Raw genomic sequence first — 10,344 nt, 5'->3', positions numbered from 1 at the left:
CTAATTATATTCTGGGATAGTAGTGTGTTTGAATACAATAGAAAGTATCTAAAACTAATTATATTCTGGGATAGTAGTTAGTGTGAATACAATAGAAAGTATCTAAAACTAATTATATTCTGGGATAGTAGTTAGTGTGAATACAATAGAAAGTATCTAAAACTAATTATATTCTGGGATAGTAGTTAGTGTGAATACAATAGAAAGTATCTAAAACTAATTATATTCTGGGATAGTAGTTAGTGTGAATACAATAGAAAGTATCTAAAACTAATTATATTCTGGGATAGTAGTTAGTGTGAATACAATAGAAAGTATCTAAAACTAAATATATTCTGGGATAGTAGTTAGTGTGAATACAATAGAAAGTATCTAAAACTAATTATATTCTGGGATAGTAGTTAGTGTGAATACAATAGAAAGTATCTAAAACTAAATTATATTCTGGGATAGTAGTTAGTGTGAATACAATAGAAAGTATCTAAAACTAAATATATTCTGGGATAGTAGTTAGTGTGAATACAATAGAAAGTATCTAAAACTAAACTAAATATATTCTGGGATAGTAGTTAGTGTGAATACAATAGAAAGTATCTAAAACTAAATATATTCTGGGATAGTAGTTAGTGTGAATACAATAGAAAGTATACAATAGAAAATCTAAAACTAATTATATTCTGGGATAGTAGTTAGTGTGAATACAATAGAAAGTATCTAAAACTAATTATATTCTGGGATAGTAGTTAGTGTGAATACAATAGAAAGTATCTAAAACTATATTCTGGGATAGTAGTTAGTTACTGAAAGGATAGTTCTGGGATAGTAGTTAGTGTGAATACAATAGAAAGTATCTAAAACTAATTATATTCTGGGATAGTAGTTAGTGTGAATACAATAGAAAGTATCTAAAACTAATTATATTCTGGGATAGTAGTTAGTGTGAATACAATAGAAAGTATCTAAAACTAATATATTCTGGGATAGTAGTTAGTGTGAATACAATAGAAAGTATCTAAAACTAATTATATTCTGGGATAGTAGTTAGTGTGAATACAATAGAAAGTATCTAAAACTAAAACTAATATATTCTGGGATAGTAGTTAGTGTGAATACAATGAATACAATATTCTGGGATAAAGTATACAATAGAAAGTACTAAAACTTATATTCTGGGATAGTAGTTAGTGTGAATACAATAGAAAGTATCTAAAACTAATTATATTCTGGGATAGTAGTTAGTGTGAATACAATAGAAAGTATCTAAAACTAATTATATTCTGGGATAGTAGTTAGTGTGAATACAATAGAAAGTATCTAAAACTAATTATATTCTGGGATAGTAGTTAGTGTGAATACAATAGAAAGAATAAAACAATAGATAGTAAGTATAAAACAATATTCTGGGAAAACTAGAAAAACTAAAATTATATTCTGGGATAGTAGTTAGTGTGAATACAATAGAAAGTATCTAAAACTAATTATATTCTGGGATAGTAGTTAGTGTGAATACAATAGAAAGTATCTAAAACTAATTATATTCTGGGATAGTAGTTAGTGTGAATACAATAGAAAGTATCTAAAACTAATTATATTCTGGGATAGTAGTTAGTGTGAATACAATAGAAAGTATCTAAAACTAATTATATTCTGGGATAGTAGTTAGTGTGAATACAATAGAAAGTATCTAAAACTAATTATATTCTGGGATAGTAGTTAGTGTGAATACAATAGAAAGTATCTAAAACTAAATATATTCTGGGATAGTAGTTAGTGTGAATACAATAGAAAGTATCTAAAACTAAATATATTCTGGGATAGTAGTTAGTGTGAATACAATAGAAAGTATCTAAAACTAAATATATTCTGGGATAGTAGTTAGTGTGAATACAATAGAAAGTATCTAAAACTAATTATATTCTGGGATAGTAGTTAGTGTGAATACAATAGAAAGTATCTAAAACTAATTATATTCTGGGATAGTAGTTAGTGTGAATACAATAGAAAGTATCTAAAACTAATTATATTCTGGGATAGTAGTTAGTGTGAATACAATAGAAAGTATCTAAAACTAATTATATTCTGGGATAGTAGTTAGTGTGAATACAATAGAAAGTATCTAAAACTAATTATATTCTGGGATAGTAGTTAGTGTGAATACAATAGAAAGTATCTAAAACTAATTATATTCTGGGATAGTAGTTAGTGTGAATACAATAGAAAGTATCTAAAACTAATTATATTCTGGGATAGTAGTTAGTGTGAATACAATAGAAAGTATCTAAAACTAATTATATTCTGGGATAGTAGTTAGTGTGAATACAATAGAAAGTATCTAAAACTAATTATATTCTGGGATAGTAGTTAGTGTGAATACAATAGAAAGTATCTAAAACTAATTATATTCTGGGATAGTAGTTAGTGTGAATACAATAGAAAGTATCTAAAACTAATTATATTCTGGGATAGTAGTTAGTGTGAATACAATAGAAAGTATCTAAAACTAATTATATTCTGGGATAGTAGTTAGTGTGAATACAATAGAAAGTATCTAAAACTAAATATATTCTGGGATAGTAGTTAGTGTGAATACAATAGAAAGTATCTAAAACTAATTATATTCTGGGATAGTAGTTAGTGTGAATACAATAGAAAGTATCTAAAACTAATTATATTCTGGGATAGTAGTTAGTGTGAATACAATAGAAAGTATCTAAAACTAATTATATTCTGGGATAGTAGTTAGTGTGAATACAATAGAAAGTATCTAAAACTATCTAAAATATATTCTGGGATAGTAGTTAGTGTGAATACAATAGAAAGTATCTAAAACTAAATATATTCTGGGATAGTAGTTAGTGTGAATACAATAGAAAGTATCTAAAACTAATTATATTCTGGGATAGTAGTTAGTGTGAATACAATAGAAAGTATCTAAAACTAATTATATTCTGGGATAGTAGTTAGTGTGAATACAATAGAAAGTATCTAAAACTAATTATATTCTGGGATAGTAGTTAGTGTGAATACAATAGAAAGTATCTAAAACTAAATATATTCTGGGATAGTAGTTAGTGTGAATACAATAGAAAGTATCTAAAACTAATATTCTGGGATAGTAGTTAGTGTGAATACAATAGAAAGTATCAATAAAGTACTACTTATATTCTGGGATAGTAGTTAGTGTGAATACAATAGAAAGTATCTAAAACTAATTATATTCTGGGATAGTAGTTAGTGTGAATACAATAGAAAGTATCTAAAACTAATTATATTCTGGGATAGTAGTTAGTGTGAATACAATAGAAAGTATCTAAAACTAATTATATTATAAAACTAAAACTAATATATTCTGGGATAGTAGTTAGTGTGAATACAATAGAAAGTATCTAAAACTAATTATATTCTGGGATAGTAGTTAGTGTGAATACAATAGAAAGTATCTAAAACTAATTATATTCTGGGATAGTAGTTAGTGTACAATAGAAAGTATACAATAGAAAATCTAAAACTAATTATATTCTGGGATAGTAGTTAGTGTGAATACAATAGAAAGTATCTAAAACTAATTATATTCTGGGATAGTAGTTAGTGTGAATACAATAGAAAGTATCTAAAACTAATTATATTCTGGGATAGTAGTTAGTGTGAATACAATAGAAAGTATCTAAAACTAATTATATTCTGGGATAGTAGTTAGTGTGAATACAATAGAAAGTATCTAAAACTAATTATATTCTGGGATAGTAGTTAGTGTGAATACAATAGAAAGTATCTAAAACTAATTATATTCTGGGATAGTAGTTAGTGTGAATACAATAGAAAGTATCTAAAACTAATTATATTCTGGGATAGTAGTTAGTGTGAATACAATAGAAAGTATCTAGAAAACTAAAACTAATTATATTCTGGGATAGTAGTTAGTGTGAATACAATAGAAAGTATCTAAAACTAATTATATTCTGGGATAGTAGTTAGTGTGAATACAATAGAAAGTATCTAAAACTAATTATATTCTGGGATAGTAGTTAGTGTGAATACAATAGAAAGTATCTAAAACTAATTATATTCTGGGATAGTAGTTAGTGTGAATACAATAGAAAGTATCTAAAACTAAATATATTCTGGGATAGTAGTTAGTGTGAATACAATAGAAAGTATCTAAAACTAATTATATTCTGGGATAGTAGTTAGTGTGAATACAATAGAAAGTATCTAAAACTAAATATATTCTGGGATAGTAGTTAGTGTGAATACAATAGAAAGTATCTAAAACTAAATATATTCTGGGATAGTAGTTAGTGTGAATACAATAGAAAGTATCTAAAACTAATTATATTCTGGGATAGTAGTTAGTGTGAATACAATAGAAAGTATCTAAAACTAATTATATTCTGGGATAGTAGTTAGTGTGAATACAATAGAAAGTATCTAAAACTAATTATATTCTGGGATAGTAGTTAGTGTGAATACAATAGAAAGTATGAAAACTAAATATATTCTGGGATAGTAGTTAGTGTGAATACAATAGAAAGTATCTAAAACTAATATTCTGGGATAGTAGTTAGTGTGAATACAATAGAAAGTATCTAAAACTAAATATATTCTGGGATAGTAGTTAGTGTGAATACAATAGAAAGTATCTAAAACTAATTATATTCTGGGATAGTAGTTAGTGTGAATACAATAGAAAGTATCTAAAACTAATTATATTCTGGGATAGTAGTTAGTGTGAATACAATAGAAAGTATCTAAAACTAATTATATTCTGGGATAGTAGTTAGTGTGAATACAATAGAAAGTATCTAAAACTAATTATATTCTGGGATAGTAGTTAGTGTGAATACAATAGAAAGTATCTAAAACTAATTATATTCTGGGATAGTAGTTAGTGTGAATACAATAGAAAGTATCTAAAACTAATTATATTCTGGGATAGTAGTTAGTGTGAATACAATAGAAAGTATCTAAAACTAATTATATTCTGGGATAGTAGTTAGTGTGAATACAATAGAAAGTATCTAAAACTAATTATATTCTGGGATAGTAGTTAGTGTGAATACAATAGAAAGTATCTAAAACTAATTATATTCTGGGATAGTAGTTAGTGTGAATACAATAGAAAGTATCTAAAACTAATTATATTCTGGGATAGTAGTTAGTGTGAATACAATAGAAAGTATCTAAAACTAATTATATTCTGGGATAGTAGTTAGTGTGAATACAATAGAAAGTATCTAAAACTAATTATATTCTGGGATAGTAGTTAGTGTGAATACAATAGAAAGTATCTAAAACTACTAATATATTCTGGGATAGTAGTTAGTGTGAATACAATAGAAAGTATCTAAAACTAAATATATTCTGGGATAGTAGTTAGTGTGAATACAATAGAAAGTATACAATAGAAAGTATAAAACTAAATATATTCTGGGATAGTAGTTAGTGTGAATACAATAGAAAGTATCTAAAACTAATAGTATATTCTGGGATAGTAGTTAGTGTGAATACAATAGAAAGTATCTAAAACTAATTATATTCTGGGATAGTAGTTAGTGTGAATACAATAGAAAGTATCTAAAACTAATTATATTCTGGGATAGTAGTTAGTGTGAATACAATAGAAAGTATCTAAAACTAAATATATTCTGGGATAGTAGTTAGTGTGAATACAATAGAAAGTATCTAAAACTAATTATATTCTGGGATAGTAGTTAGTGTGAATACAATAGAAAGTATCTAAAACTAATTATATTCTGGGATAGTAGTTAGTGTGAATACAATAGAAAGTATCTAAAACTAATTATATTCTGGGATAGTAGTTAGTGTGAATACAATAGAAAGTATCTAAAACTAATTATATTCTGGGATAGTAGTTAGTGTGAATACAATAGAAAGTATCTAAAACTAATTATATTCTGGGATAGTAGTTAGTGTGAATACAATAGAAAGTATCTAAAACTAATTATATTCTGGGATAGTAGTTAGTGTGAATACAATAGAAAGTATCTAAAACTAAAATTATATTCTGGGATAGTAGTTAGTGTGAATACAATAGAAAGTATCTAAAACTAATTATATTCTGGGATAGTAGTTAGTGTGAATACAATAGAAAGTATCTAAAACTAATTATATTCTGGGATAGTAGTTAGTGTGAATACAATAGAAAGTATCTAAAACTAATTATATTCTGGGATAGTAGTTAGTGTGAATACAATAGAAAGTATCTAAAACTAATTATATTCTGGGATAGTAGTTAGTGTGAATACAATAGAAAGTATCTAAAACTAATTATATTCTGGGATAGTAGTTAGTGTGAATACAATAGAAAGTATCTAAAACTAATTATATTCTGGGATAGTAGTTAGTGTGAATACAATAGAAAGTATCTAAAACTAATTATATTCTGGGATAGTAGTTAGTGTGAATACAATAGAAAGTATCTAAAAAAACTGGGATAGTAGTTAGTGTGAATACAATAGAAAGTATCTAAAACTATATTCTGGGATAGTAGTTAGTGTGAATACAATAGAAAGTATCTAAAACTAATTATATTCTGGGATAGTAGTTAGTGTGAATACAATAGAAAGTATCTAAAACTAAATATATTCTGGGATAGTAGTTAGTGTGAATACAATAGAAAGTATCTAAAACTAGAAAGTAATTATATTCTGGGATAGTAGTTAGTGTGAATACAATAGAAAGTATCTAAAACTAATTATATTCTGGGATAGTAGTTAGTGTGAATACAATAGAAAGTATCTAAAACTAATTATATTCTGGGATAGTAGTTAGTGTGAATACAATAGAAAGTATCTAAAACTAATTATATTCTGGGATAGTAGTTAGTGTGAATACAATAGAAAGTATCTAAAACTAATTATATTCTGGGATAGTAGTTAGTGTGAATACAATAGAAAGTATCTAAAACTAATTATATTCTGGGATAGTAGTTAGTGTGAATACAATAGAAAGTATCTAAAACTAATTATATTCTGGGATAGTAGTTAGTGTGAATACAATAGAAAGTATCTAAAACTAATTATATTCTGGGATAGTAGTTAGTGTGAATACAATAGAAAGTATCTAAAACTAATTATATTCTGGGATAGTAGTTAGTGTGAATACAATAGAAAGTATCTAAAACTAATTATATTCTGGGATAGTAGTTAGTGTGAATACAATAGAAAGTATCTAAAACTAATTATATTCTGGGATAGTAGTTAGTGTGAATACAATAGAAAGTATCTAAAACTAATTATATTCTGGGATAGTAGTTAGTGTGAATACAATAGAAAGTATGAATAAAACTAAATATATTCTGGGATAGTAGTTAGTGTGAATACAATAGAAAGTATCTAAAACTAATTATATTCTGGGATAGTAGTTAGTGTGAATACAATAGAAAGTATCTAAAACTAGAAAATTATATTCTGGGATAGTAGTTAGTGTGAATACAATAGAAAGTATCTAAAACTAATTATATTCTGGGATAGTAGTTAGTGTGAATACAATAGAAAGTATCTAAAACTAATTATATTCTGGGATAGTAGTGAATACAATAGAAAGTATCTAAAACTAAATATATTCTGGGATAGTAGTTAGTGTGTGAATACAATAGAAAGTATCTAAAACTAAAATTATATTCTGGGATAGTAGTTAGTGTGAATACAATAGAAAGTATCTAAAACTAATTATATTCTGGGATAGTAGTTAGTGTGAATACAATAGAAAGTATCTAAAACTAATTATATTCTGGGATAGTAGTTAGTGTGAATACAATAGAAAGTATCTAAAACTAAATATATTCTGGGATAGTAGTTAGTGTGAATACAATAGAAAGTATACAATAGAAAACTAAAATTATATTCTGGGATAGTAGTTAGTGTGAATACAATAGAAAGTATCTAAAACTAATTATATTCTGGGATAGTAGTTAGTGTGAATACAATAGAAAGTATCTAAAACTAATTATATTCTGGGATAGTAGTTAGTGTGAATACAATAGAAAGTATCTAAAACTAATTATATTCTGGTATCTAAAACTAATTATATTCTGGGATAGTAGTTAGTGTGAATACAATAGAAAGTATCTAAAACTAATTATATTCTGGGATAGTAGTTAGTGTGAATACAATAGAAAGTATCTAAAACTAATTATATTCTGGGATAGTAGTTAGTGTGAATACAATAGAAAGTATCTAAAACTAATTATATTCTGGGATAGTAGTTAGTGTGTGAATACAATATTCTGGGATAGTAAGTATACTAAAACTAATTATATTCTGGGATAGTAGTTAGTGTGAATACAATAGAAAGTATCTAAAACTAATTATATTCTGGGATAGTAGTTAGTGTGAATACAATAGAAAGTATCTAAAACTAATTATATTCTGGGATAGTAGTTAGTGTGAATACAATAGAAAGTATCTAAAACTAATTATATTCTGGGATAGTAGTTAGTGTGAATACAATAGAAAGTATCTAAAACTAATTCTGGGATAGTATATTCTGGGATAGTAGTTAGTGTGAATACAATAGAAAGTATCTAAAACTAATTATATTCTGGGATAGTAGTTAGTGTGAATACAATAGAAAGTATCTAAAACTAATTATATTCTGGGATAGTAGTTAGTGTGAATACAATAGAAAGTATCTAAAACTATATTCTGGGATATATTCTGGGATAGTAGTTAGTGTGAATACAATAGAAAGTATCTAAAACTAATTATATTCTGGGATAGTAGTTAGTGTGAATACAATAGAAAGTATCTAAAACTAATTATATTCTGGGATAGTAGTTAGTGTGAATACAATAGAAAGTATCTGGGATAGTAAAACAATAAGTTATATTCTGGGATAGTAGTTAGTGTGAATACAATAGAAAGTATCTAAAACTAATTATATTCTGGGATAGTAGTTAGTGTGAATACAATAGAAAGTATCTAAAACTAATTATATTCTGGGATAGTAGTTAGTGTGAATACAATAGAAAGTATCTAAAACTAAAACTAAATATATTCTGGGATAGTAGTTAGTGTGAATACAATAGAAAGTATCTAAAACTACAATAGAAATTATATTCTGGGATAGTAGTTAGTGTGAATACAATAGAAAGTATCTAAAACTAATTATATTCTGGGATAGTAGTTAGTAGTTAGTGTGAATACAATAGAAAGTATCTAAAACTAAATATATTCTGGGATAGTAGTTAGTGTGAATACAATAGAAAGTATCTAAAACTAATTATATTCTGGGATAGTAGTTAGTGTGAATACAATAGAAAGTATCTAAAACTAATTATATTCTAAATACTAAAATTATATTCTGGGATAGTAGTTAGTGTGAATACAATAGAAAGTATCTAAAACTAATTATATTCTGGGATAGTAGTTAGTGTGAATACAATAGAAAGTATCTAAAACTAATTATATTCTGGGATAGTAGTTAGTGTGAATACAATAGAAAGTATCTAAAACTAATTATATTCTGGGATAGTAGTTAGTGTGAATACAATAGAAAGTATCTAAAACTAAAATTATATTCTGGGATAGTAGTTAGTGTGAATACAATAGAAAGTATCTAAAACTAATTATATTCTGGGATAGTAGTTAGTGTGAATACAATAGAAAGTATCTAAAACTAATTATATTCTGGGATAGTAGTTAGTGTGAATACAATAGAAAGTATCTAAAACTAATTATATTCTGGGATAGTAGTTAGTGTGAATAAAACATATATTCTGGGATAGTAGTTAGTGTGAATACAATAGAAAGTATCTAAAACTAATTATATTCTGGGATAGTAGTTAGTGTGAATACAATAGAAAGTATCTAAAACTAATTATATTCTGGGATAGTAGTTAGTGTGTGAAAGTATCTAAAACTAATTATAGAGTGTGAATACAATAGAAAGTACTAAAACTTATATTCTGGGATAGTAGTTAGTGTGAATACAATAGAAAGTATCTAAAACTAATTATATTCTGGGATAGTAGTTAGTGTGAATACAATAGAAAGTATCTAAAACTAAATATATTCTGGGATAGTAGTTAGTGTGAATACAATAGAAAGTATCTAAAACTAATTATATTCTGGGATAGTAGTTAGTGTGAATACAATAGAAAGTATCTAAAACTAATTATATTCTGGGATAGTAGTTAGTGTGAATACAATAGAAAGTATCTAAAACTAATTATATTCTGGGATAGTAGTTAGTGTGAATACAATAGAAAGTATCTAAAACTAATTATATTCTGGGATAGTAGTTAGTGTGAATACAATAGAAAGTATCTAAAACTAATTATATTCTGGGATAGTAGTTAGTGTGAATACAATAGAAAGTATC

This window comes from Tachypleus tridentatus, chromosome 3, assembly GCF_004210375.1.
Source record: "Tachypleus tridentatus isolate NWPU-2018 chromosome 3, ASM421037v1, whole genome shotgun sequence".
Classification (NCBI taxonomy): Eukaryota; Metazoa; Arthropoda; class Merostomata; order Xiphosura; family Limulidae; genus Tachypleus; species Tachypleus tridentatus.
Note: the sequence above shows the minus strand (reverse complement) of the source record.